Source organism: Semicossyphus pulcher, unplaced genomic scaffold (genome assembly GCF_022749685.1).
Source record: "Semicossyphus pulcher isolate SPU_LCO1_2020_fin unplaced genomic scaffold, fSemPul1.0.p SCAF_8, whole genome shotgun sequence".
NCBI classification, from domain to species: domain Eukaryota; kingdom Metazoa; phylum Chordata; class Actinopteri; order Labriformes; family Labridae; genus Semicossyphus; species Semicossyphus pulcher.
In genome coordinates, this window is record NW_027211759.1 from 8,443,895 (window position 1) to 8,470,799 (window position 26,905).

The 26,905-nt window shown below is 41.9% G+C and overlaps 1 long non-coding RNA gene across 1 annotated transcript in view; it reads left to right on the top strand.

The window, feature by feature from the left end:
* LOC138612932 (uncharacterized) overlaps nt 1–26,905 on the top strand; it is an 81,242-nt gene that overhangs the window by 52,856 nt on the left and 1,481 nt on the right. The window contains exon 3 of the long non-coding RNA XR_011309715.1: nt 3,753–3,822. This is a non-coding gene — a long non-coding RNA (uncharacterized lncRNA). The remainder of the gene's footprint in view (nt 1–3,752; nt 3,823–26,905) is intronic.

Genomic DNA, 26,905 nt, shown 5'->3' on the forward strand with positions numbered 1-26,905 from the left:
CTCCAGCTACCAGTCCCAATTTCAATGCATGGTCTGTACCGGGACTTGAACCGGCCACCCTCCAGATTTAATGCAAATTTAAGCCCTATTTGCACCAGCTTTCTCTTACCTGGTGTAATTTGACACTGACCCCCAATGTCTAAGTGAAGTCTGTATCTTCCTCAATTCATGTTGGACATGATATGACGTCTAAGCGTAACATTTGCCTCCTGATGTTACTATAAATAGGCCACAACATCATAACTGCAGAGCTTGTAGAGCTTGTTCCTCACCACATGCTGCCGTGCATGTCAGACATCTAATTTATTTGAGATTTCACTGCTCTGATGGATTTGAGCCATCTGTCTCCATGCACCACAGCAAGACGATCCTCCTGAATTCCCAACCCGGTATGCTGTAAATGCTTTCATTTATAATTGCCAACACAGCCCTCATAATTCCTGAGAATGGAAAGAGGCAGACAAAAGACAGAAATTCATGATCGCACGTTATGCAGTTTGATGCTGTTTTTCTAAAGTGCTCATTCTCTATCTTCCAACAAACGTAGCTGTTAGAAAAAGGTGACCCATGTAGTAACTCAGCAAAGTCAAGTCGATAATTAAGTCATCATTTTTGCCTTTCTTTTCCCTTCTAAGTGAGTGTTGTAAAGTTAATGGTTTGCATGTGTTTTTGCCCTTGACTGGACTCGATTGCAGCAATAGACCTTGAATCCTAGCAATTAAGTTGATGAGAAAAGTGGGATAGAATTCATGGCCAGAACTACAGAAATAGCAGCTTGTGGCTTGGAGTTGCCAGAAATGTTCATTAGATGTCCTCAAAGCTGCGGGGGTTGGATGATAATGCACTGCACAGAAATTACGGTTACATAAGAGGCTGAGGGGATCATCACATTAATTTGCTCTATTATAATCCAATGGCATTGTGTCACTCTGGTGATCAAACAGCTGTTTGTGTATTTATACTGAGTTAACCAGAAACCTGCTTATTACTGAACCCTTGATTCTGCATGCCATTTGTTCCTCATGTGCACAAAATCATAGCACACAGCTAACACTACATCACAGTGAGGAGAGAGGAAGCTTTCACACAAGTGGGAACATTTTGAAGCCAAATTGCAGTTATTCATAATGCAGGTTCACTAATGTCCAACATTTCTTTTATCACTGCAGAACCTTCGAGGTTTTTTCTCCTCATTCCCATTTCGACAGATAATTCTTTTCCATTCTGAAGCAATAAATACGCTCATAAAAAAAACTAAGGCTCCTGAGATGACTGTGGCTATTTTTACCTTCCTACGAGATGCTTCGTCCTCTGATAAATTAAAGCAGAACCTTTTTAAGATAAAATCCCTACACAAGGGGAGGCGATGGTTTTGATTTACTTTCTTTCATTTTCCTGGAGCCACGTATTTCGTCTCCATATACGACACCTCCAGCAGATCCTGAAGGAGCAAAAAGCATGCAATCGAATTTGCAAATGGGCCGAGCAATTTCAATGCACTGACGGGAAATATGTCCTCCCTTCACAGTTGGCATTAAATCCACCAACTGGATTAGGAGAACTGTTGGTGTCCAGTTTATTTTCAGCACACAGGATACCAGAAGAAGATAGATGTTTGCATGCTGCTCAGTAGAGCAGGGTGTTTATATTTAAGAATGTAAAACATGACACATAGTGGCCAGAGAATTATGCCTTCGGAAAAGCGGTAGGGCTCTATTTTTGTGGTTGTGGAATGACCAGCAGAGGCAACATTCCAACCTTGAAGATTCACTTGGCCGGTTTGTTTGTTGGGAGGTGCATTCAGATGAAAATGTGTTTGCATCGACAACAGACTGCTTTAGAAATGCGTTTTTCTTTCATAGCTTGCTTGTCATGTGACCGAGTGTCCTCGAAGCAATGTCAGATGTTAATACTCATTTCTACAAATAAGACACACCTCATTTTATTGTATTTAATTTTCTATTTTCTAATAATATATTAAAGAATTAATTGCCTACAAACTTCCCCAGGCTGCTACCAAGTCCCTCACAGCGCTACAGATCTCAATAATCCTGTGAGTCACAGCTTTCTTTTCAGCTTGATAAGAAAAATATTTGTGTTGAACTGATATGATCATAATCTGCTTTAAATACCAAACTACTTCTTATTGTTTGCTTCCATCATCATTACACTTATATAATGTTTAAATACCCACATCACAGAGTTAATTTTGGCAGCTATTTTAGTCTAGTCTTAGTCTTTAGACGAAAATGCTTATTAGTTTCAGTCACATTTAGTCACTTTTACCCTTTATAGTTTTAGTCTAGTTTTAGATACATACAATACAATACCATACAATAAAATCATCATCATTGCTTCTCATTTAAAGCGTCTATCTGAAGCAGGCAGCCGATGCTCGCTCCTTTTTGTACGGAAGCAAAAAAAACCACCCCTTCTTCTGTGGCCGCACACACAGCCTGAAGCAGAAAGCAGTTAATACAGAAAGTTCACGACCACCTCCATGATACCTGTTATCTCCAACCGGGTTACCCACTTACAGGAATTAATTGCTTGTATTTTGACAGATTAAACACTCAGTGGGGGAAAATTTGCATTTTGAATGTCCGACAGCCCAGCGCTAACATTTTAGTCTCGTCTTGTCTCATTAACGAAACAAAACATACGTGTCGTCATAGTTTTTAGTATCAGCGATCTATTTTTAGCTCGTCTTGTCTTCGTCGCAGAAAACATTTTTCGTCATTAACGAAATAAACACTGCCACACCACCTGTCGTTGGCTGCTGATTTCGAGTACTGTGGTCACCTCTCTGCACCACACGAGAAACAATATGATTTCCTGGAGAATCCAAATCGTTAATTTAATGAGCTGTGAGTTTCATACAGTACTTCACTGTGATTGGCACAGCTGATTCAGAACAATGAGTGAGCTATATGCTCACTTTCACAGAGGATTTAGCACCTTGCTGTGCTTCAAAACGTGAACCAAAACAGCAGGTGAAGTAAGAGTCATGACTGCCTGGCAGTTAGGCTTGTTACACAAACCACCCAGGGTCAGTGCAAGAACTACTTACAGTGTGCATTTCATTTAGCCTGTGTCGTGTTTTGGGTTCTGATGCAACAACAGCTTCTCTGCACAGAAGATGGAGAGATACAGAAAGTTCCCTGGGTGCTAAATTTCCGAACCAAATCAGATTTTTGTTTGATGATGCTACATCTGCTGCGCTGCTCACTGGAGTGTTATTTTCATCACTCCAGACAAATCCACAAGCAGAAGTTCACCCTGTAAAACAACACTTAAAGATAACTCATATTATGCATTATATGTGTCATTACATTTATATTTGTTTTATGAACAATACACAAACTATTTTTAACCCCCTCTGAAACATTTCAGGACTTATTATCTTGTTATATTTATCTCACATTGTCTTCCAAACTTGATGCTTAAATTGTTCTTGACCTCTAACGGAGTCTTTTTTGATGAATTAGCCTTGCTCCCTAATGTACCAATAAATCTGATATCTGCTCTGTGAAGCCACGCCAGAACGACGGCTCGCTCTGAAAATGAGCCATGATGTTAAGAGATCTGCCTCAGGCAAACTACGCAAATGTGTTTTCTTCTCCTCTCCCTCCCATTATTTATGTCTCTGTTTCCTTTTCCACCAACTTTCCTCCCTAATATTTTCTTTCAAACTGTCTTGCATGATGTAAATCTTTTTCTAACCGTCTTTCTCCGCTTGTCTTTGTCTTTAGGTTCCAGAAGTAGGTGCTTCACTAAGAGGGACTCCATGGCTGCCAGCGCTGTCGCTTGATCCAACCCACCGTAAGTTCACTCCTGTTTCGTGTCTGTTTGTGTTTCATTCATGTCCTCAGGTTCTTGGTCGTTTAGTCAGTCAATGACGTATGCCCTCTTGTATTAATGACATAGAAAACCCAGCTTTATCCTCTGTTGTAGCATCTTCTCCATGCCTTTATTTCTGGTACATTTTCCTGACTCTAAAAGTTGATGACAAGAAAAGAGTGTGCCTACTCCCCATGGACCGGAGTCGTGCTGTGATTAGTGTCTCGTGTCATGTTCATTACTCTGCTGATTCCACCCTCCGCGCAGCTTTAGCACAATCTGGCATTATTCTGGCATTTCTCTAAAACGACTGCTATAAAGACTCTTCTAAAGTCTTCTAGACTTCATGACTGAGATATGGATTCTTTCTAGCGTATCATTTCGAAACATCTTAGAAAATCCACATTTGATATATAACAAAAATAAAACAGCTGGAGTAGTGTTATTGGACTTAAATGGATTCTTAACTAGCGTCGCACACAATGTTCTAAATGAGCAGATGAGACGCATCACAGCTGATGCTTGCAGGGAACATTGTGCGAATATATTATGATATCCTGTGTTGCTTTTGGACTGTTGTGCCAGTTTTGTTTAGTTTAAGCAGTGTTTTGGATCAGTGCACACTGACATTTAGAAGTTACTAGACTGCCAGTAAACATTGTTCTCCAAACAATTATTCATAATATATAACACATATGTGTTTTCATAGATGATAAAAATGTAAACATAATATTATATTTTTTAAAAGCTGCATTTAGTGATATTTTTGGCAAAAAAAATAGGCCTGCTAACATTTAAATATAATCAGGGTAAATGTTACTTTATTATGTGTTTTGGTTCTGTTAAGCTCTCAAGAAAAACAGTCAGGAGTGTCTCTTTATCAGCGAAATGCTCCACTATGTTCACCAACTATGCTAATTAGAGAAGTGAGACCAAATCAAACAATGAGCTGAAAGACGCTAAAGAGCTCCTTAGGGCTTAGGACCTCAGAGGACAGGTCTTAACGGGTCCAAAGTGTCATGCTCGAACCCAAAAAGAACCGGAAATGTAAGACCTGGAACAAAATGGGATCCGTCTATTATTTGAAAGCTGGGACCCATGCAGAACCGAGAGTGTCGGACCCGACCCCTGCCGGGCGAAACAGACCCGATCAGCGCTGACTTCATCGCTGATTGCTAAGAAGTTACTGTTCGTCAGCTGTCAAAACATACCTTTTTGTCCTACCTGTGTGACGCAGCCTTCTCCCCTGTGCCCAGCCATGCATACACAATCCATCCTCCCTCAAGTAGGTTTATAAAACGCATCCAGATTTTCTGTTATCCATGCCATGTTGATAAAAACAGCAATGCCGTTGTCGTTTTGTTGCAGCTAGCATAATAAAGATAACTTCGACTGTTTGTCCTTTTGAACAGTGATAACGATTACTCTTGTGGCTGCTAACGTTAGCATTTCTAGATTGCTGTCATCCGTGTTGTCCATTCTGACCTTTGATCTGACCCTTGACCTCCTGGACAAAGGAGGTGAAGATTCACGGTCAGTTTAAACAGTCAGTGTAAACACATGCATACTAAAGCTTTAACAATCCTTGGACATTGCTTGGTTTCACGGTGAATGTTCATTTAGACTTCTTGAACTTGCTGTGAGGATTCTGTAGAAGACGTAACCTTGGTTACATTGTCATGCACTTAGCATCCTGCTAATGATCTCTGTTTCCATATGCCTCAGTGCCAGCTGGGTAAAAAGCAACCATCTGTGTTGTTGTGTCTCAGCAGGTTTAGGTCCTGCTCTGTTTGCATGTGCTCCGTGTCCACAAGTCCCACCACAGATGTTACTGTGTGTGTGTGTAAAATGACAATAGATACGATATGTTGTGTATTTGACCTTTCACAAAGGAACGACAGGCAACTCTCTTGTCTCGTTTAGACTGAAACACTTTTTGTTGAGACCTTGAAGATACCACAAATTACAGCTGAACTTAATTGGAAAAAAAAGACATGATTTTTTTTGTTTGCAATATAAATGAGAGGACTTTATATTGAAGGATGCATGGCATGGAATTGCCAAGTGATAAAAGGGAAAAACAGGAAGTTACAAGGAAGTTGTGGTTTTTGTAGTTGGACCTTTTTTACAGGAAAATTGCAAAAATTTTAAAAAGCAGCAATCACTCATAAATATTGAGGTTGAATTTTGATGATTCTTCAAAGTCCTTGAAGTGCCAGACGATTGCACGTGTCCACTGCGATATTGATGCTGAAAAAACATTTTCCATCTTTCCACCGTGTCAAAAAAAAATTACATGTACTAAGCAGCAAACAGTTGCTGGCAGCAAAACTCCCCCTCACAACCGCGACGTGTGAAAGCCTTATTTTTGAAATGTTTCTCTTTTAATGAGACCCGTCAGGCTCGATTTCACACACATGCACCAACTCAGATGGGGTTTGGGGCTGGTTTGAGGGAGCGAGGACGATGCGTTTCATGTGAGGCAAAGGCAGAGGTGCTGTACCGTGTTTGATCTGCTGTAAAAAGTATACATGGACTCTCTGTTTCAAAGCTCTTGACCCTCAGGCAGCTGCTGGCCTTCGTCCTCCTGTGTATTTCACCTGGAAGCGTCCGTGGCGTAGGATGGCATTATTGCTCTCCCACTGCCTCTCCGTTCTCCGGCTTCCATTCCTTTCTGCTGCTATGGGTTTGTTTTGCGCTTGGCAGTTCAGAGCAGGGAGGTGTTGTGTTCAGTGTAATTGAATGATGTGGCATTGCTTTCCAAGCTCTCGGTGCCAGCAGTCGTTTTTTGTCCAGCAGCACCTCTCATCACCTTGCTCAAAGCAACAAATGGAAGCTTGTGTCTGTCCAAAAGCAGTTGGTAGAAAACACTGTAAACACGAGAGACTGGTCAGGGATTAGTTGTTGCTTTTCTTTTGATCACTAGCATAACATTTGTGCTAGCTACCAGCAAGCTACACCAATATGGGGCCTCCTCTTGTGTGACCTGTACTAAGATTTCGTCTATGCTTAACAGGAATAAATCTAAATCTAGTCCAGTTGCCTCTTGGATTAAGCTTAGAACAGGAATAAAGCCTGCTTCACCTTATTTCAAGGTGCAGGTTTAACCCGCACAGCTGTTATGCTCCTCCCACGACTACGAGTGTATATGTTGCCTTTGAAGAATCATCATTTTTCAATTTAGTTCCTTAACTTTAAAACTGGAAAGCTAACTTTGCCAGGCTATGCACACAGTAACAAACCCAATACAGGAAAGTTTACGGTAACTTCAATAAAAAATAATATGAATTTGAAATGAAAGGTAATTTCTGATTTCCCTCCTCCAGTGAAAATCCAGTGTTTAACCTTTTAAACATCTCCATGTGGTGTTCTTCATGCGCTACGAGACATATCAGGGACAACATCAGCAGTCATCTCCATGGCTGGGCCTGTCTGCTTTTAAACTGCAGTGTACCAAGGACAGGCTGAACAACACGTTTTCAGATTGGCAGGTTTGAGACGTCACAAACCTAAGGAGCCAATCCCGTTGATGGATTCGGTGACGCTATACATATCATTATGTGTAACCTATGGCAACCACTTCGGCGATGCGTGAGCCAGCTGTAACCATCACCGTAATTTTTCCAAACTCGCTACTGACTTCTAACGTTAACGTTACTACTAATAGTTAATACACTTCAAGCTAGCTTAGTTTCAACAAGCTGCCACTAAACGATGGCAGAGACCTGTTTTGTTTTTATGACAGAGTGGGCGGTTGAAATTTGCATAGTGGGCGGGGCCTATGCAGATTGGGGTATTTTTAATGAGGGAGGAGGAGGAGATGCCTTGGGAGGAATTTTTACAAGGTCATAAATGTATTTAGCAGAAAAAACATATCAGACACAATTTATTATTTCAAGCAGAGCATTTTATATGTCTTAAAACATGACTGGAGCGGATCTTTAAGATATTCAGTTATATTTGCAAAAGACCCAAGATGGCATATTTAGAAGGCTATAATGGATGGGCTCCAGCGACGTTGAGATATGTGATACCATCTTTCAAATAAAACTCAAACTAAGTAATGATTTTATTATCTCTTCCACCTTCCCACATTTTTTTTTCTTTCACATCCAACTCTGTCACGTTTTGAAATAAAATCCCAGATTCCACATAACACAAAAAGACAGCTGTGAATGTTTTTCAAACTGGAGCCAGATTTTTGGATTAGCAAAGCTGTTCTCCGGAGAGCACAGTTAGCAGGCAGAGAGGCAGACAAAGCCATGGTTTAATCATTAGCGAAATAAGCCTGTCCTCCCATTACCATCAGCATAACACAGTCCAACACCACTATGAGAAAAAGGAAGAGAATTTCCACACACACTCACAAACCCTGTTTCTTTTTATCAGTGGTAATTGGGAACTGTTATCGAATCTGTTCCCCTCTTCTCATGTCTCCACTCCAGCACTTTTTGCAGAAGCAGGCGGTTGTTCTTCCAAGAAAGTAGGACGAGCTTCTCCAGCAGCTTCACTTTTGTCTTGGGGCTCTTTCTGTCTTTTGTAGCTTCCTATATATTCTGCCTATATATTCTGTTTGTCATGCTTGTACTCCAGGAAGACTCATTAAGGCTGTGAAAGGCTTGTGTTGAATTTAAAAGAGTAGACTGTCAAGAGTAATCGTTTTAAATACTGAATTACAGCTTTACTTGTATGCAAGCTTCTAGCCCTGTATGTGAAATACTTTAACCTGTTAAGATATGTCTGTACCTTTAATTTGGATAAAAACACAACATTTAGCACGTGTATCGTGCTGGTTTTCAAACAAGCCTCTTCTCCATGGGGTAAAGGCAGTGGAAGCAGGGGGGGAGAAAACCTTCATGAGCTCCTCACAGTCATCACCAACCTGCCCCTGGCTAATCACCGTGTCAGTTTTACACCCGAGCACGCAGAGCGAGAGTGAGAGTGAATGACCGTATGTGTGCGTGTGAAAAAAGAGAGAGTGTAAGTGTCGGTGTGTGTGTGTGTGTGTGTGTGTGTGTGTGAGACGGGAGACGAGAGAAAACTGCAAGAGAGAGAAAAACAAATCTCACCATGACATGCTTGTTATTTATAGCCCTACAGAAGCATCGGGCATTAAAATAGACCTGCTACACAGCCGGAGTTGTGTGCCAGTAATTCAAGGTTTGAAAGATGGCATGTATTTACAGTAGCTGAAATGTGGGCATATCCCCCTTTTTCCCATGACCAGCACATAAACACAGCAGAGACTGAACATGTTACAGATGTCTTCTCTGCCTTTCCGACCTCCAGCCAAGTATCCCTGACCAGTGCATCATATTTGTGTAGAGTACAATACAGCACCGCACCTGATTCACTGAACAATGATCTTGTAACTGATAAAACACTTCATGAGGTGCACTTGCTCTGTTCAACGGTTGGCTAATTCCGCCTGGAAAACCACAGAAAGCATCACCATTGAAGTGTATTCTTCCTGATACTGACAGCATTTTGCAAGCTCTGCTTTCGCTTTGTTTTGAATTCTTTCTCTACTTTTCAGCTGTATTGCAACTATATTTCAACCATAAATTGGTTTTCTTAATTTGCAACTGTCATTAAATATCAACAGTTTTTTTGTGCAAAGGCAAACATCCTAATATTGAAAAGACTGCGTTTGTTGCACAGTTAACAGCTGTTTGCAATCAGAAAAGGAAAAAGTGATAATCTTGAAGATTTTCATTTTAATAAATGTTAAGTCACTATCTATTGCTGAGTAAGGTAACACAATGGTGATTGAGCCTATGGCCCACTGATGAAAGCCTTTGCATTTGCAGTATTATGGATCTTATGGGTGTCTGTGGCAACATTCGCTGAAAAAAATCACAAGCGGCGCCCAGATAGTGACGCGTTTTCCATCAGCCAGCAGTGGTTGGTCTGCCAGAGAGGGTAGGCAGAGCTAAGCAGCTGTTTTTCCGCTCTCTGCAAGTGTTGCGAGTAAACAGTAATCTATTATGGCTGAACAAACAAAGAAAAGATCGATGACTACAGATACAACTTCAACAATAAGTGAAAATCAAAAGAAAGGAGACAAATTTGACGCTCAGATGAAGGTAAACAGTCTGAAAAGGAAAGTGACCATCAGCCAGCAAAATTAAAAGTTACAACCGGAGCCAACCGTGGACGTCTGGGTATCTGGGACATATGCGCCCACAATTGCCGTTTATTGCCATAAGGTGACGCATATATATGTATATGTATGAAACATTTTTTATTGAACTCATTTGAACTCATTCTTGCATAATTATTAAAAGAATCATGCATGATTAATATATTTAAATGTAATTTTAATTTAAAGCAATTCTCAAGTACCCCCTGCAGTTACCAAAGTACCCCTGAGGGAGAGGAACCCCTCTTTGAGAAAGTTATGAAACATTCCTCTCGAGTCGCGCATGTTTGACCATGCAGGGCGAGCAGAAACGCCTGTGGGTTTCTCACAGAGCCGACTCCAGATCTGCTTTACCAACCTCCCCTGGACTGTTTTCCTTGTGGTTCATGTTAAAGGCTTCTTTTCTGTGCTCTCTATAGTTATGCAACCACCGGGGATTTCTAGAGTATAACTAGTGTTACTAAAGGGAATAACATCTACCATAACATCAAATTTGCACATGACTTTGCACTGTTGAGATGTTTTTCCTGCTCACAAAAGGCTTTCTGGAAGCTAAACAGTACAGAGCCTGCTCTCTAATCTGTGATATCATGTTGCACATTTTTTTACCTGCTCCAGTGACAAGGACTTTGTGAGGCAGCACAAGGAACACTTTGTTCCTTCTCAGAATTAAAGTGATCAGGGAGAAGTGCACATCTAAATTTGTATGTGCAGTCACGTAGCTCTCGGAAGCAGCCCTGTATTTATTTTCAGTGTAACATCTTCAATGACATCTCCTTTAGTTTACTGAAACATCCATTCGTTTTGTATTGAAAGGAGGTATGTAAGTAAGCTGTCAATCAGGCCAGTTGGAATATCTCATCTTTCTGTTTAGATTACTAGCGGGCCACTATCGGATTTCATCGGCTGTCATCTGACAGCGATATATCCTCTGGGGACACCTGTGAACATGCCGGGGCATGTAGCCGACCATTAGCGATACATTACTTCCTTTCCCACGTGCTGCATTGTGGGACATGAGTCAAACTATAAAATCAAAATACACGTCAAATATTTTTCAAACATGGTTTCTGTCATTATAGTTAGTTCTTATCATGCTGATTTACGTCCAATTGTTTATTTTTCTGACAAGTTTGTTTTTAATTAGTTATTTGATGCTGTCAAAATTATGATTGACAGCTCTGTTGACAAATTCGGCTCCTGCAGCCAATCTGTTCCGGATTATCCAAGTAGAGGAGGAACGGCGAGAGGAGACGTAACTAAAACAATCACTACAGTCATTGAAGTTTCCATACCTGTGAACGTTAACCTCAGACCAACACAAAGAAGCTGTTCTGCTGTTAAACACGCCGTCGTGCGGGATCCTAGCTGTTAGTTAAGCGTGTGTTTGGGTTAGTGGAAGTGGCTAGGCCTGCACCCGCCGATCTCTACTGCGCAGACTCTGGCTCCATGTGACGTCACCATTGCAAGATGGCAGCGCCTATCACGGGGGCTATTTTGGCTTCACTTTCATACAATGGGAGCAGATGGAGACGCGTCATCCATCTATATATACAGTCATTGGTCCCTGCCTGCAGACTCTACATTTCTATGTAGAATCTGTGACTTGAGATTACTAGCAGGCAAGGCCAGATAGTGTAATATGTATGTTTAACAATGAAGCTCTAAAATGAGAAGTGACACTAGTTTAACAAGGTTGATTATCATCCTTTTAGGTGTGAAACTACAGTATATATTGTGTTACACACAGTACTGTATATTGGTAGCAGTTACAGTACATATCTTCTGGCAGGACACCATTGATTAAACATTTATATCTACATAACCAGTCCCAGCCGAAACTCCAGCCTCCCTCAAACATCCTTTGTCATCTCTATGTACTTAAAAGGTGTTATTAAAAAAAAAAAACTACATCTAGCACCTTTAAAAAGTACTGTTACTTCTGATATTCTTAGCTGAGGTGTTATTTTATTCAACAACTTTACTAATATGACATAATTTCACTCACAGTTTCCAGATGGCCGATATTTATTCTTGGAACGCATCGCTGTATTTGCATCTCTTAGGAGTCTTCTGTGAGTGTGTGTGTGTGTGTGTGTGTGTGTGTGTGTGTGTGTGTGTGTGTGTGTGTGTGTGTGTCCATGAGCGTGTTTGTGTGTATATTGCACGCCCACACATCTGGCTGTGTCCGCTCTGCCACTTTGCTGGTGTTTGTCTGGAGGCCAGCGGGTCGGTCTCCCCTGAGACCCGCACTGGCTCTTTCCCAGGCCGGACTGCAAGAACTCTCTCAGAGTTTGCACAATAGCAAACACGGCGCTGGAATGTTGTTGCTCTCTTCTTTCCCTCACTCACCCACCCTGCTTCTTTATGTTCCTGCTCCGGACCGTCTCTCTGTCTACCTCTCTCACTTGAATATGCTCCTTCTCACCCCAAATGGCCTACTTGGTACTTTTTGCCCTGCCTGTCTATAGAGTGAATGTGTAATTATGCATTAATTGACATTTTAACCTAATCATCTATGCATGGAATATGTTAAGAAACTGCATACAGAGCTGGAGAGGTAGATAACCTCAAAAGTGTCTCTCTGAGAGATGTCACCGGGATGGAGACATGTCCTCCTTTCCTTCACTTAAAGTTGAAAAATACATGTGGAAAATTAGACATCCTACTTGTACAGGTGTGTTTGATCACAGAACCTTAACTTTTGAGGTACAAATTGAACTTTATATGTACTGCTTACTTAAAAAGTACAGAGAGCTTAAATTTGACATTCATGGCAGCTATATATAACCGAATCTGCATTCTGCCGTCTTGTGGGAATGCTTAACAACTGAGACTGACAGTTGGAACTGTGAAGAGCTAATGACTGAACCTTAATACTGCAGCGAGGACATTGTTTTGACAGTATCGTCTGTTTTATTCATTGGCTGTTCCAAGCGGAATCTGGCAGTGAATCAGCCACGAGAGGTAAGCTTATAATGAGGTCGTTTGGCTGTCACATTACTCGTCACTGTCTATCAACACAACCACTGAAAGGGCTTGTACAGTCCATGTTTTTGTAGTTTATTTACTTTGAGAAGACTTGAGGCCTGAGGAAGTAAAAGAGGAGGCTGGGTAAATGTTGCGGCAAAAATGTGAGCGCATATTGCAAGCGATTGAGTTCAACCACTCCATTTGGCAGGGAAAATAGTAGTAATGGCAAAAAGAGGAGTTTTGAATGTACACTGCTAGTTTTCTTTTTGCAACATATACCGGAGAAAAGACAAATTTAGCAGCAAGATATTTCATCTCTTCAAAGGAATATCCCCCCCAGAATACGTCTCTACTTTCCCAGCATTCATTCAAGCTCAAGTTCACCTCTCACAAGGTTTTTCAGACCCATTGAGACCCGTTAATAAATGCCGATTGTCTCTTTTCCCATTGCCAGTGAAGTATACTCCTGTTGGCCTCTTTTCTGCTGCGTCACCGTCTGATGTCACGAACACTTCGGAGACAGAGTTAGTAAACAGTGAGGATGTTACGGTGGTTAGGTCTTTATTGTGTCTGTCACTCATTCAGTCTATTTATCAAACTCGGCGCAGACAAATTCGGAACGATGTTCGAGCGCTGCTCGGACGGAGACGGGCGTCAATGCATGTCATAGCATTGCGCCAGAAAGGTGGCAGAGGTTAGCGTGTCGACCCGGATTTTGTGTTCCCATCATTGCCGAGGCGATAATTACCCGGGTCTACTGCAGAGTCATCAGACCCGGGTCTGAATGTGGATTGTAACCTTTCCCGCTAAGCAAAAAGTTAGCGGGTTTTTTGACCAGTGGGAAAGGGGCTTAACGGAGCAATTGAACAGCTTTCTTATCTTTAAACATTAAATTTACAATCTTGTTTAACTGGAAAATAAAAACAAAAACGATAGCAGATGCAAGCTCATCAACTGTGATGAAACCCACATGCATTTCCTGTTGATGTCATCCAACACTGTGGATTAGAGGCTTTCATATCACTCACGACAATCTCTAATCTCCTCCTTCTCCGGAGTACAGGAACGCCAAGAGCGAGATGAACTAATTCAGTTCATCTTGATACACACCATCAGTTATTCTGCCATTTTCCAAAGCTTTACTGTCGTTAAACTTAATTTACTTCCACTGATGGCAACATATACAAACAAATGCACACAAAAACTGCCACACTAAAGCACACACAACCCTCCACCCTTCATTTACACACACCCACAAAGCCAGCCTTCTAACCACTTAGTACATCACAGAGGATGCAGTCCATTACACTCAGTCCTTCTTGTGTTTCATAAATATGGATGAGCCCTTGATGCAGCATGAACGCTGTATAGGCGTATCCACAATGAAGTTTCTCCAGCGTTTTTAAAGCAATCTTATGTATGATTGTACACTCCTTCACGCCATAAATAGTCCCCACAATATTACTTGGTACTGCGTAATACTTTGCGGGAACTGATTGCCACATCAGAATGCAATTTTACAGATATAGCTCCTCCGTGGCGAGATGTGTCTTTGTTCCACGTGTGTTGAGTTATTCCATAATATAACTTTTCTTACTGGTAATTACATCTATAAAAGTGACCCCCCCTGTATTTCAACACCCATCAGCTGCGTTGCACATTTAAGTTTCAATACACAAGATAGATCTTTCCCTTCTGAGGATATATTTACCATCTGCAGCTCAGCTGCTGTAAGATTTTTACCTCATTGAATCATTACTAACTTCAACTTCAGGACTTTTACAGCAGCTGTAGTTTGCAAGATTACATTAAGTCAGAAATTGGCTCTCTGCATTATTCCCAGCTGGCTGCAACAGAGCTGAAATAATGTGGGTAAACTCAGTGCCTCATCTCGCCTCCTTTTCTCTTGTCTGGCTTCTTTGGTGGTCTGTGTGTCGTCAGCTCAGCGACTTGTTTGCATTGTGAACGTACCTCTCAGGGGAAACTCTGTGGATTACATACCATGTCACTCATTACTACACATTTCTTGGGACATAGCTTTTCAGAGTGAAGCTTTGTTTTACTTTGAGGAATGTTTGTTTTCATTCCCTGCAGCGAGATCAAGTTAACTTTAACGGTATGATTTACACATCGGTGTGTAACCAAATCAGTGACCTGAAGACGCATGCATCCTTTCAGCTAATAGATCTTAATTGCAAACTCCGTCGGCCATTTATCTGTCCTGTGAAAGTTTTATCTCTTTAAAAGAGTTAACCGCTCCCTGTGAGAATCCATCTTTTCTTCCACACGCCTCGGATCAATCAATACTTTTGATTATGGGCATCTCTCTTATACAGATCGATAACAGCTGACTCTAATTGGGGATGCCACCCTGTGTGCTGTGATCGAGGGGCTGATGTTTGCAGAGTACGTGTTTACTTCAGCTTTTGCAGCCAAAAGAGACTCACTTTATAGATCAACTCTCACTAACTTTCAACACTTTCCAAAGTCCTGATGCTGCATCAGGAATGGTTGATTCAGCTTCCTTTCAAGAATTCACCCAATTTTTGATTAGAGGTTTTGTTCCTGATGGAGCGCAGCCTGTGGCCAGAGGGGAGGGTCTCAAAGAGACTGTGTCCAGGGTGAGAGGGGCCGGCCTCAATCTTACCTGCACGCCTCAGGGTCCTGGAGGTGTACAGGTCCCCGAGAGATGGCGACCAGTCACCCTCTCTGCAGAGCGGATGATGCGCTGCAGCCTGCCCTTGTCCTTGGCAGTGGCAGTGGCAGCAGCTTACCAGACAGTGAGGATGGACTCAATGATGGCGGTGTAGAAGTGCACCATCATTGCCTTTGGCAGGTTGAACTTCTTCAGCTGCCGCAGGAAGTACATCCTCTGCTGTCCCTTTTTGATGAGGGAGCTGATGTTCAGCTCCCACTTGAGGTCCTGGCTGATGACGGTCCCCAGGAAGCGGAAAGACTCCACAGTGGAGTCTCCAGGTTGTTCTCACTGCACCAGGTCACCAGATGGTCAACCTCCCTCCTGTAGGCGGACTCAACCCCACCAGAGAACAGGTCATCAAACTGGCCACTGGTCAACCTCAAGTGGCTGTAGGCAGCAGTAAAGTTTATGAAGACACTGGAAGGCATCAAAATCAACCGATGCTGTATGGATTTCTGACGTATCTGCTAAGGGAAAGAATATAATATTGTGTTTAACCAATTGGAATAAATACTAACGTTCCCATGGTGGAACTAGTGTGAGTTACACTAAGCAAAAATCTGCTTCGCTTTAGGACTGAACTCAGCTTTAATGTAACTAGCGAGAATAATAAGCTTGTTTTAGTTACAGAGCTCAGATACATTTCTACGCTCCTCTCAGTTTCATTCTGTCCGTCTTAATAAAGTAAGCAGAGAGAATTCCCCACTACTAATTAAAGGAGAATGTTTTTCAGTCCATTGAACATACTTTACTCATAAATCAGAGAACACATTTATGTCTGCTGAATAGTTTATTTGACTCAAAAACAGGAGTCCAATTGAGCAGCTAATGAGAGTCACAGTGGCAGAAAAGCTCTTTAAAACTGGAGTGACATCCTGTGGAATCACGCTGGCAGACTCTCCGGACTGAGGCTGAAATGTGGTTGAAATTGGGAATTATGTGGAACAAGTCGGCTGTGACACGAAGTGGCTTTGCACCTGAAATTGAAAGCTGGTTTGGCATGTGCCAGCCCTCATATAAACATACACACACTAACACACACACACACACACACACACGCACAGCTCAGGGAGCTTTAGCAGAACCTGCCATTGTCACACAGGTAGTGACACTTCACATTACTCGCCCCGTGCTGCATTCTGATTTTCAACCAAAGACGGTTTAAGCTGAAAGACTTGTTACGCACCATCAGCTCCCATGACTAAGTGGAGAGATTAGTGACTGGCACCACTAACTGTATTTTGAGGTGGTAATGTTTGAATAGCTGGGGGAGAGTTTGAAGGTCATCACTTTAAATCCCTGGATGAGCCGAGAGAATCTAAGGAAAGAGGTGCAGCCCGCACTTCATTTACTGCTGTCAGAGTGTCCTTCAACAAAGTGCTCAACTGCTGCTCAGAGCCTGTAGTTGTACTGAGTGTAATCCCAACTGGTTCTGTTTATGATTTCCTTTTGAAATGACTATTAAAATGATTCAAGGATAGTAAAATAGTTTAGGCATACATGGGATTTAGCAGTGAAGATTAGAGTTGGAGCCAAAAATCGGTCATGCTGATGAAATCAGCCTGTAGAAATATCCGATTGGTGTCGATGTTAAATAATACAAAAATATATTTAGGCCAATTTGAAACAGTTAAAAGTCTCGTTTGATATAGGAAAGAGCAACAATCCAACAATCCAACAATCCAAGTGATGTTTGTTCTTCCCTCACACACACATTGAGAGAAATGAGGTTAAAATACAAAGTAGGGATCTCAATAATTAACCGTTTAACTGACAATAAGAAAGTTGACCGATTTAATACTATTGGTTAAAAAAAATGTTGTTGCATATCTGGACATCGATACCGGATACCGATAGCGGATATTCTCCGCGGCCGGTCGCACAGTCAACAGACTTTGCACCAGACTAACCCTATGGCACATCGACATGTTGCTTTTTCTTCACCAAAACCAGCAGACAAACCGTCTCCTACATAATAAATAACTAAAGGACTGGTGTAGTTAAGTTTCCATAGCCGATTGTTAACGTGTTGAATGTGTTTGAGCAGAAACAAAACTTAACATTTACGCATGAGGCACAGCCGCTTAACTATTCAAATATCCAGACACGCCGCCAGGATCGGACAGGATCTGTTAAAGTGCTCTGTGCTTATAATCAAAGAAAGGTAGGCTGTAAATGTTTATTTACTGACTTTTGCTGCTGGATCACATGGCTGCATTCTCCAGTGCATGCGTAATGGACAGCGGACAGTGCAGTAAAATCTGTAATTTACCTATTAGTTGCGTGTGAGTGTGTGGGTTTCTGCAAGTATTAGAGAGAGAATGAGAGTGCATGATGGAGAGCTTGTCGGGCTCGGGCTGTGTTTTATAAAAATTATGTTTCATTTTTATCGGTTAATGTCCTGTTATTGAGTTAACGTGCGTCGGTTATCGGTCAGAAAAAAAATTCTAAATTAGCATCCCTAATAACTCACTTCAACCCTTACTGTTGAGAACAAATACTAAACACTGACATTACATGCACTCAGGTTCTGATTCATGCTTTTGACAGGTTAGTTCTTGGAAATCACCATTGTAGAACCACAGATAGGCCTAGTGCATGCAATAGCATTCAGGGTGGAAAGAAGTGACTGCAGCATCACTAAAGAGCAGTGTGTGACTCTTGTCCCAGAAGACATCATGAAAGCTTTTAATGTAACACTGTAAGAATAAACGACGGGGGTTTCTTCTTTAAACAACTTGTGCTGGCAGGCAGCCTGAGTACACAGCTTTCTCCCACTGCCCGCTTCTCTCTCCGCTCCTATCTCATATCTGCTCTGCCTTTGTCTATCCCACTGCCACGGCTGTCTTATCAGTCAAGCTCTCTGCCACAAAGCAGCTGAAAATCCCATATCCCATCTCCTCATGGCTTCGGCTTTCAGCCTCAGTTATTCCACTATTATGTTCCAGGCTCAGCGAGCTCCCACTCACTCTTTATGAACGTGCTCCGGGTGGGTAATGAGCTCCTGTCCTCATCATACTGACTTCTCTCAGGGGAAAAACATTGCCTCTCTGTGGAGTAGTGGGAGTGGTAGTACTGGATTGGAAACGTGTGTTTGTTTCACAGCCTGCACCCCATTCACAGGCACTGTATCTGTCACCACGTGAGATTTGGAGCTTTAGTCTTATACTTATGCTGAGCAGGTTGTCCAGTGTGCAGCTGTTGTCCTTTAAATGCCACCAGGAGTCTACTTGTGTGAGCAGCACTTCAGGTAAACTTATTTGAATAGAAATCAGTGTCGCCAACTTAGCGGCTTTCTCGCCAGATTTAGACCCTCGTGGCGACTTATTCTAAAAAGCTACTGGCGACAAATTTGGCAACATTTTTAGACCAGTAAAATATATTATTGTATTTAATTCCCATGTTTGCTGCTCAGAGTAATGTTAGTTCACGGCTCCTCTGCCAACACCTCCGAGTTGCTCTCTCTCTTCTCTCGTCTTGTCCCGTGCGCAGCCGCACTGCGCGGGCAGTCAGGGGCGGGCAGGGCTGGCGGGGCTGGGGCAGCGGGAAGCATGAGCTCACAACCACTAAACGTTATGCAAATTAGTGTATGACGTCATCTGGCGACTTCTAGTGCTAGCTACTTTCATTGGAAAACTGTTGGCAACACTGAAATCAATTGAAAACGCCATTCAATCCATTCTCTACAGTTGACCCTAATCCCAGTCTATAGCTCATTGAAACAATCATTGTTTCCTTTTTGTCGGAGGTGTGATACCTTACACACTTGAACTGCAAGGTCATATCAATTTGTGCATCGAAAAACATGAAAGGAAAGTCCACAAAAAGTAGCTCTATGAAATACGGAAAAAGCAAAAGAAACAAACCTCAGGAATTAATAAAGACCAACGAAGAATGTCTAAAAACTGGGCTGCGTCCTGTATACCGGTGGGACCAATATGCCAGTGAAAAATGCAGAGAAGTTTTTTATTTTGTTACAGTACTTTACCCAGACATGGAGCTATAAGCTAGCTAACGCTTTGTCCCGGACATGCGCCATCACGGACATGTGACGCTATGACCGCCAGTGCAGCTGCCACCCTCACAACAATTAACTTTAACGTAGGCTGCTAGCTACCGCACGGGTAGCCAGCAGGATTGCAAACTGGACATGGCAAAAAGAGGGTGTAATTTGTGTGTTTTGAATGTGTTTAAATTGAAAATAAACTGAAATAGTGTTGAAATAACATGTTTTTATTCCTAAATAGCTACAGAAAACCGTTATTCCCTCTGTAATACCCCCCAAACAGACTGCGTCTTATATTACAGTGCGACTTATATTCCGGATTTTACAGTAAATGTCCAATAAAGCGAAAAATGACAGCATATACAGACACCATCATCAGTTGCCCCTCTCTTCCATCAGCCAGTCCGAGTCAGGATCAATTTCAGCAGGTGAAAAAGGGGAAACAGATGAGGTCTGGGTGGCGGTGCTCTCCTCTGCCTGTGATGCACTGGTTGCCAAATGCACACTGACATCCTCGCAGTCTGAGTCTGACGGGTCCCAAATGCTTTGTCTCCCTCAGAGTGAGTATTTCTCTGGCACATCTGTTCGCTGAGCTATACCTGATGGGGGCGGCGATGAGGGAGGCCTCAGGTGTACGGGATGAATGAAAAAGATGAAAGCATGGTAGAAGTATGGGAGGTGAAAATAGGCTTTTGATATTCAGAAAACGGCGTGTGATACTGGCAGTGAAAGTAAAGAGATGCTATCTTCTCTTTGATTAAAACGAATTGATTTGTAAATGTGTATTCAAAGAGAAAGAGAAAATGAAAGTGTCTGCTGTTGGAACTAACTTTAGTTTTTGCTGTGACTGTCGGGGGTTAAATGGAGAAGCCTCAGAGGTCGTCTTTCTCATCTGCTCTCCCGTTGCACAGTGATTGCATTTGTCTCATAGCTTACATAAGGGCGGGTCACTGCTTACTAAACCTATTTCTTGAACTATTTCTTCATTTTTAAAAAGTGGCACACAGAAGGAAATGTTTTATGCAGAAGTCTCACTCGGGCAGCTTTCAGTAAATGCAGTTCTATCCCACCACTCGCACCAAAGGAGTTATTCTTATCTCAGTACAAGTCTAGGGCTCGCTCAGCGGTCCCACGGGGCTTGTGTCTTGGTGGTAGTGGCACCAAGCAGCAGGTGCTGTGTTATATGTCGCCTGGCGCTAAAGCAGACAGTATTTCCTGCTATCAAATCAGGAGCAGATGGTCAGAGATGGAGGACAGACACTGCATCTCATCAGAATGGTTAATTCTGCCCCAGCATGTGCAGTCGCTGACAAAGCAGCGGAAAGTATCTCTGAACTTCCCATCATTCCTGACTGTCTTTGTATCAGGAAGGAGAGCTTTGTCGGTTTGTGTGGTGTCGTATGTGTGACTGGTTTGTTGTACCACTGGGTCTTCATCATTTTAGAGGGAATATGAAATGTACTCAGACATGTAGGGAGGAATCTGTGTGCGTGCATGTGTTTTCGGTGTGTCGCGAACGCTCAGCGTGCCAGCGGCCTCAGTTGTCCTCAGACAGCTGTGAGATTACTTTATGTCTTTCTGTGGCCTTCCCCAACTAATCGGAATTTGTGGCGGCACACATGGGAACGCTCATTTCCACTGAAACACAAATGAAAGAACCTTGAAGACATAAAACAAAAGCAGTGGAAGCATTTCAGGACTGGGAGACAATCAACCCGCTACTATTTTGATGCAAAGCATGAATGATGCATGTATGATGAGTTAATTTCATTTTCCCGCAAAACTCACTGAAGAAAAGTCTTCTAATTAAAGTGATAATGTTGAAGATTTTCATTTAAATAAATAAACGTTAAGTCACTATCTATCTCTGAATGAGGTAAAACAATGGTGATTGAGCCTATGGCCCACTGATGAAAGCCTTTGCATTTGCGGTATTACAAACTGGGTGCCTGTGGCGACTTTTGTGGGAAAAAATCACAAGCGGCGCCCAGTTAGTGACGCGTTTTCCATCAGCCAGCAGTGGTTGGTCTGCCAGAGAGGGTAGGCGGAGCTAAGCGGCTGCTTTTCCGCTCTCTGCAAGTGTTGCGAATAAACAGTAATCTACTATGGCTGAACAAACAAAGAAAAGATGGATGACTACAGATACAACTTCAAAAATAAGTGAAAATCCAAAGAAAAAGAAACAAATTGGACGCTCAGATGAAGACAAACAGTCTAAAAAGGAAAGCGACCGTCAGTGAGGAAAAGAGTTACAACCGCGTCGCCTTGCCAAGGTGGAGATAAATTACCGTTTATCGCCGTAGGAGAACGAAACAGAGATCTTTGCGATTACCACATTTTATGGATCTGCAGTGTTTCCCACAGAATGACAGTGTTACTGCTTACTTTTATCATCCGCAGTAAGTTTTTACAAAGACGGTTAAAAAGAAATACAACTCGATTTCTGGAATTTCTAAACTTCGATTGTGTTTTCAGAACAGCTGTACGCACAAAAAAAGATGCAACAGCATATGTTGGCCTTAGATTAAACCACAACCAGCGCTTTAATAGGAGCGACGTCTCTCTCTCTGTGTAACATCATTGGTGGCTTTATTCTCTTCAATTGGTCTCCAAACATACTTTGGTGCTAATTAATTTACCTGGGCATCCTGCCTGTTGGACACCCCGATGTACATGACACGCAGGTGCATCAGACATATTAACTACAAATCAGAACCAAACTGGCGATGGGAATAGCTCCCAAAATGATCATAATTTACAAATGGCCTTGTCTGCATTGATTTAGTGCTTTTATCCGAAGCAGATTTGGATTTGTCATGTCTTCATCCAGTCACACACACTCTCAAACTAATCACAGCTCATCTTATCTTATCATCAAGCTACCAAGCAATGTGTGGCTCTAATTATCAAAAGCAATTTGGGGTTAGCGTCTTTGCCGTCTGAACAGGAAGAGCCAAGGATCCTATGATGTTATGTAACCAGAAACAGCAGCGAATATATAATTTACAGAACTTATTTGTATATTATTCATGTGTGTTTGTTTTCAAAGTCTGGACACTTTTTTAGTGCCTTGTGGACATGCAGTATATTTGCTTCATGTTGCAGCAGTCTTTCAGTGTAGAATCACATCCAAAGTGCAATTGCTGGTCAGAGCTTGGCAATAAACTTCTATTGATTTCTTGTGTATGGTCACCTGCTAGTTCCAGTTTGAGTGGTTTGCAAAGTCACTTTTTGATGTGCTGTTTGAAGCAAAACGGGACAGACGAAAGGCAGATTTTCAATTCTCAGAGGAGAGAGCAAAAGTGAGAGAAAGTCTCAAGAAAAAAAAACAGCCTGAATCAAAACTGAGTGGGAAGGACCGAGGAGATGCAGAAGAAGAGGAGAGTGGGAAATTTGCAGCCAGAGGGAAAAGACAAACAACAAAGAAAATGTTTGAAGGAGGGAGAATAGAGTGGGAAGAAACTTTGATAAAAAAAAGGAAGAGCCTCGGCGAACGGAGAGAAGTTGTGAAGCAGGAGAGGAGAAGAGGGCCGACTGGGGGAGCAGCAGAGGTTAACAACAGGAAGATTGAGTGCAGCCACTGCGATGAGGCATCTGTTTTCTGACCTTTCACCTTTTGCAGCCACTTGCTCCAGAGAGGAGAGTTTGTGTACACATGAATTTTCACTTTACTGCTGGAGTTTCGCACAGACAGTGCATCTCATGATATTGTGATCCAAGCACACAGGCTAGCATTCTTATGTATCAGAATTTAATGAAAATGCTTCCCAAGGGAAAACTCATAGGCTCTATAATGCACACACACACACACACACACTTAGCAGAATAACTCAATTCCCTGTGTAGTGCATGTACTTAGAGCTGCACCAAGCAAGTGTGCAGAATGTAAAAAACCTCATTATTGCTGCGCTCACTTGAGCTGTAGGTGACCTATTGACACACCATAGGGAATGCAAAGACAGGCTCTGTGTGAAGACTGTCGGCTTAAATAAAGTAACATACATGATGTGTTACAATCACAGCTCACTCGCTGCACACAAATCCTCTTGACCAGTTTAGAGTAAATTATATTTGTTTAATGTTTTGATGTATGGTGAGCCCTTTTTATTTGTAATTCTTACTGCACCCGATTTCATGATCATGCTCTGCAGAGAAATTCAGATTTCGAACATTTAGCTTTTATGCGGTCTTTTCATGAAGACTTTCTCTTTATGGTGTGCTTGTCACCACTGGCAAAAGAAAGCCTCTCAAGTGATCGCGCTAATGATTCATCCACTTGGGTAGTGTGCAAGAAGTACATCTTAATTAAGTTTTTATTTCATTTGTTAAGTAGGAATTAGATTGTATGGTTCTGTTTTAATAAGATTGTAATTAGTAGGGACAAAAAAATGCCTCATTCTTCAACATAATGTGCAGCACAGACCAAAATTTCACAGTAACCCAAAGAGATAAGGCATTTGGAACTTTAGCGGAAGTTGTAAAATGTTGTGTTCATTCACAAGTACTGTTCGTCGAATACAAAACAACACAAATATCCTGGAAACGCTTTGCACAAGGTTTTTAATTATCAGGCTGTTTCCCAAGACGATCCAAACACGAAGTCTCGATGTACTGAATGTAACAAAACCTAAAATTGCTCATCAGTGTCTCTCGTGTTTGTTGAAACTGGCACAAACACTGGCACTAAACTAGTTTGGTTCCCAACAGGCAGATTACAGTCAAATAAATAAGGGCTGTAATGTGTGGTGGCAGATTGGTTTCAACAAGTGTAATCTGTGAAGCAGAGAACAGCATGTTCACATGTTAGAATGACCATTTACAGGACAAAGTAAGTGTAGCTCAGGGGGACGCAGTATTCTGCAGATTGAACATAAAGTATGGGCTTTCGCCAGAGACTAAAGGCTGTTATAGGCTTTGTGACGCGCACACTGTGCTGATCCAGAGCATTAAGTACTGTCCACTGTCCCTTCCTTTGGAAACACTGAGGACAACATAACAAGAACTTAAATCAACTTGTCACAACTCTCTCTTCTACAAAATACACAGTACATGGGAAACATATAAAGAACATTAGTTTAAAATATAGAGTCTCTGCTTCACGTTGATTGATTACTTTTCATCTTTTTCCTCATCTTAGAAAATCCTGTTTTATCTTTGACAGAGAGCAGCCATGAATCAGACAGCCATGATTCTTTATGCATAAGAGATCCGTTTTAAATTAACTACATCAATGCCTTATCCTCATCAAAAATGCATGAAAAGCAAGGCAGGGATAAACATAAACAAGTCTGAGGAGAATAACTAAGCAGACATCAATAAGAATGCTTCACCAATGTAGACAAATTACAGTTGGCTTAATGTATTCCTATTTGTTCAAGAAATAATATGAAATCATGATTGTACCCAGAATTAAAAGTGGTTAACTATATCTCTTCATGTATTAGGTTTCAAGTCCTGGAAAGCTGAGCAGAAATACGAAGGAAGGGAGGAAATATGTATGACTGCACCGTGTTCTCCAATAATTGCCTGTAGCTTGCGTCTTAGTGCTGCTTCACATCACTCTAATCAAAGATGCAGCAGAGTCACACTGTGACACACGCAAACACTGGATCAATAGGACGCTGTCAATATCATAGATTAAACCCTATATTCTTATGGTGTTGAATGAGTGTGTGCTTGCTGGCACTTTTGAATGTTTATGCAACCCTAACCCGTGCGCAGTACTGAATTGCCGTATTGTTATTCATCACATTTTAGTCGTGTTGTGTAATATCTGTTATATAATGAAAGTAACACAAAAATAGCAGGGCAATTATTTGGCTGATGAGTAGCCATGAGTCGAAACACTGATAATGCAGCGAGTGTAACTACAGTTAGAATCATTTTCATGTTCAAACAAAAGAGACGATTACATAAGCAGGATCTGCTTGTTTCAGGCAGGCCGTCCTTCTCTTCTGTGGTGGTGTCAAATTTTAATGATGTGTCCAGCATTGCGAGCTGTGTGACCAAAAACTGCTGGACTGCACGGTTTATAAAAGGATTGTCGGGCAGACGGAATTGTTTGTGTCCTCCGAACATAACCGTCATCCCAGATTAAACGTTGCGGGGTCTCGTCAGTAACAACATGGCACCACTTTTTGCCTCCGGCTTAATGAGAAACTAAAATATCAGTAAGGTTTGCTGGCTAATTGAAACAGTGTCGTAACAGCCCTGACTGTGCAGGGAAGTGAAAATCAAATCAAAACAACAACAGAATTTTAATGCCGGCTGAGGGAAAAGTGAAATATGCTGTCGCATCCACCACTGGGGTTTCTGTTGGTGGAAAAGTGTATGTGACATATATTTCTTGATTCTCAGAAGCGTGATCAAAACACAAAGGCATGAAAAACTGAATAATCTTATTGGAATTCACTCTGAGAGCTGCTTTTCATAATCCCATCTGTCTGCAATGAGGAAAATAAACACAATAAGGATGTTTTATAATGATTTCAAAAGAGTATTTTTCCCTCTGCCACCCCTTCTACCGTCTGCCATATTTTAGTCACAATGAAAGTCTGTCTGGTGTGGATCTCATAAAAGTCATCTTGTTCTCAATCTGCAAATAATTATTGGAATATCCAATACCACTTTTTTATGCCTGGCTGTGCTTTCCTTTATTCTCATGTGAAAAGCACTTAAGCAGCAGCTGCATTACAGATGTGTGAAACAAAGTCTTGAGTTTCTCTTGTTGTGTTTAAAGGAGGACAGGGGCCACGAGTTGAGCAAAGTTCTGTTTTTGCCTCATAAAGGGAGCGACGTTTAAGGGAATAACACATTCATGAAGTGTTGAAAGTCTGCCATAGAAATACACAACGTTACGTGTCACTTCACTGGCAGGTTTTGAGTGATATTGTTTGAATTACAGTCCCTGTTTCCTGTGAGGATGCAGCCTGCGCGGTGCAGAGGGATAAATCTTCCCCCACCCATCATGGCTTGGTCAGCAAAGTTTGATTCAAGAGTTCCTGCTTTATTGTGTCTGGCCCTGGGCAGGTACAGGGTGTTGTCATGGTAACATCCTTCCTTACAGGATCTGACACCCATGACCTTGTTAGATGGATGAGAAGGCTGATTTACCCGTCCCTGTCAATATCAGCCCTAAAATGAGTCATACCCCTGATTTTTTTTTGATGAATTGCACGGTTGAGTTGCCCATAAAAGGACAGAATCGGCGCACTTAACTGTTGCTTCAGGCGGTATTTACTTTAAA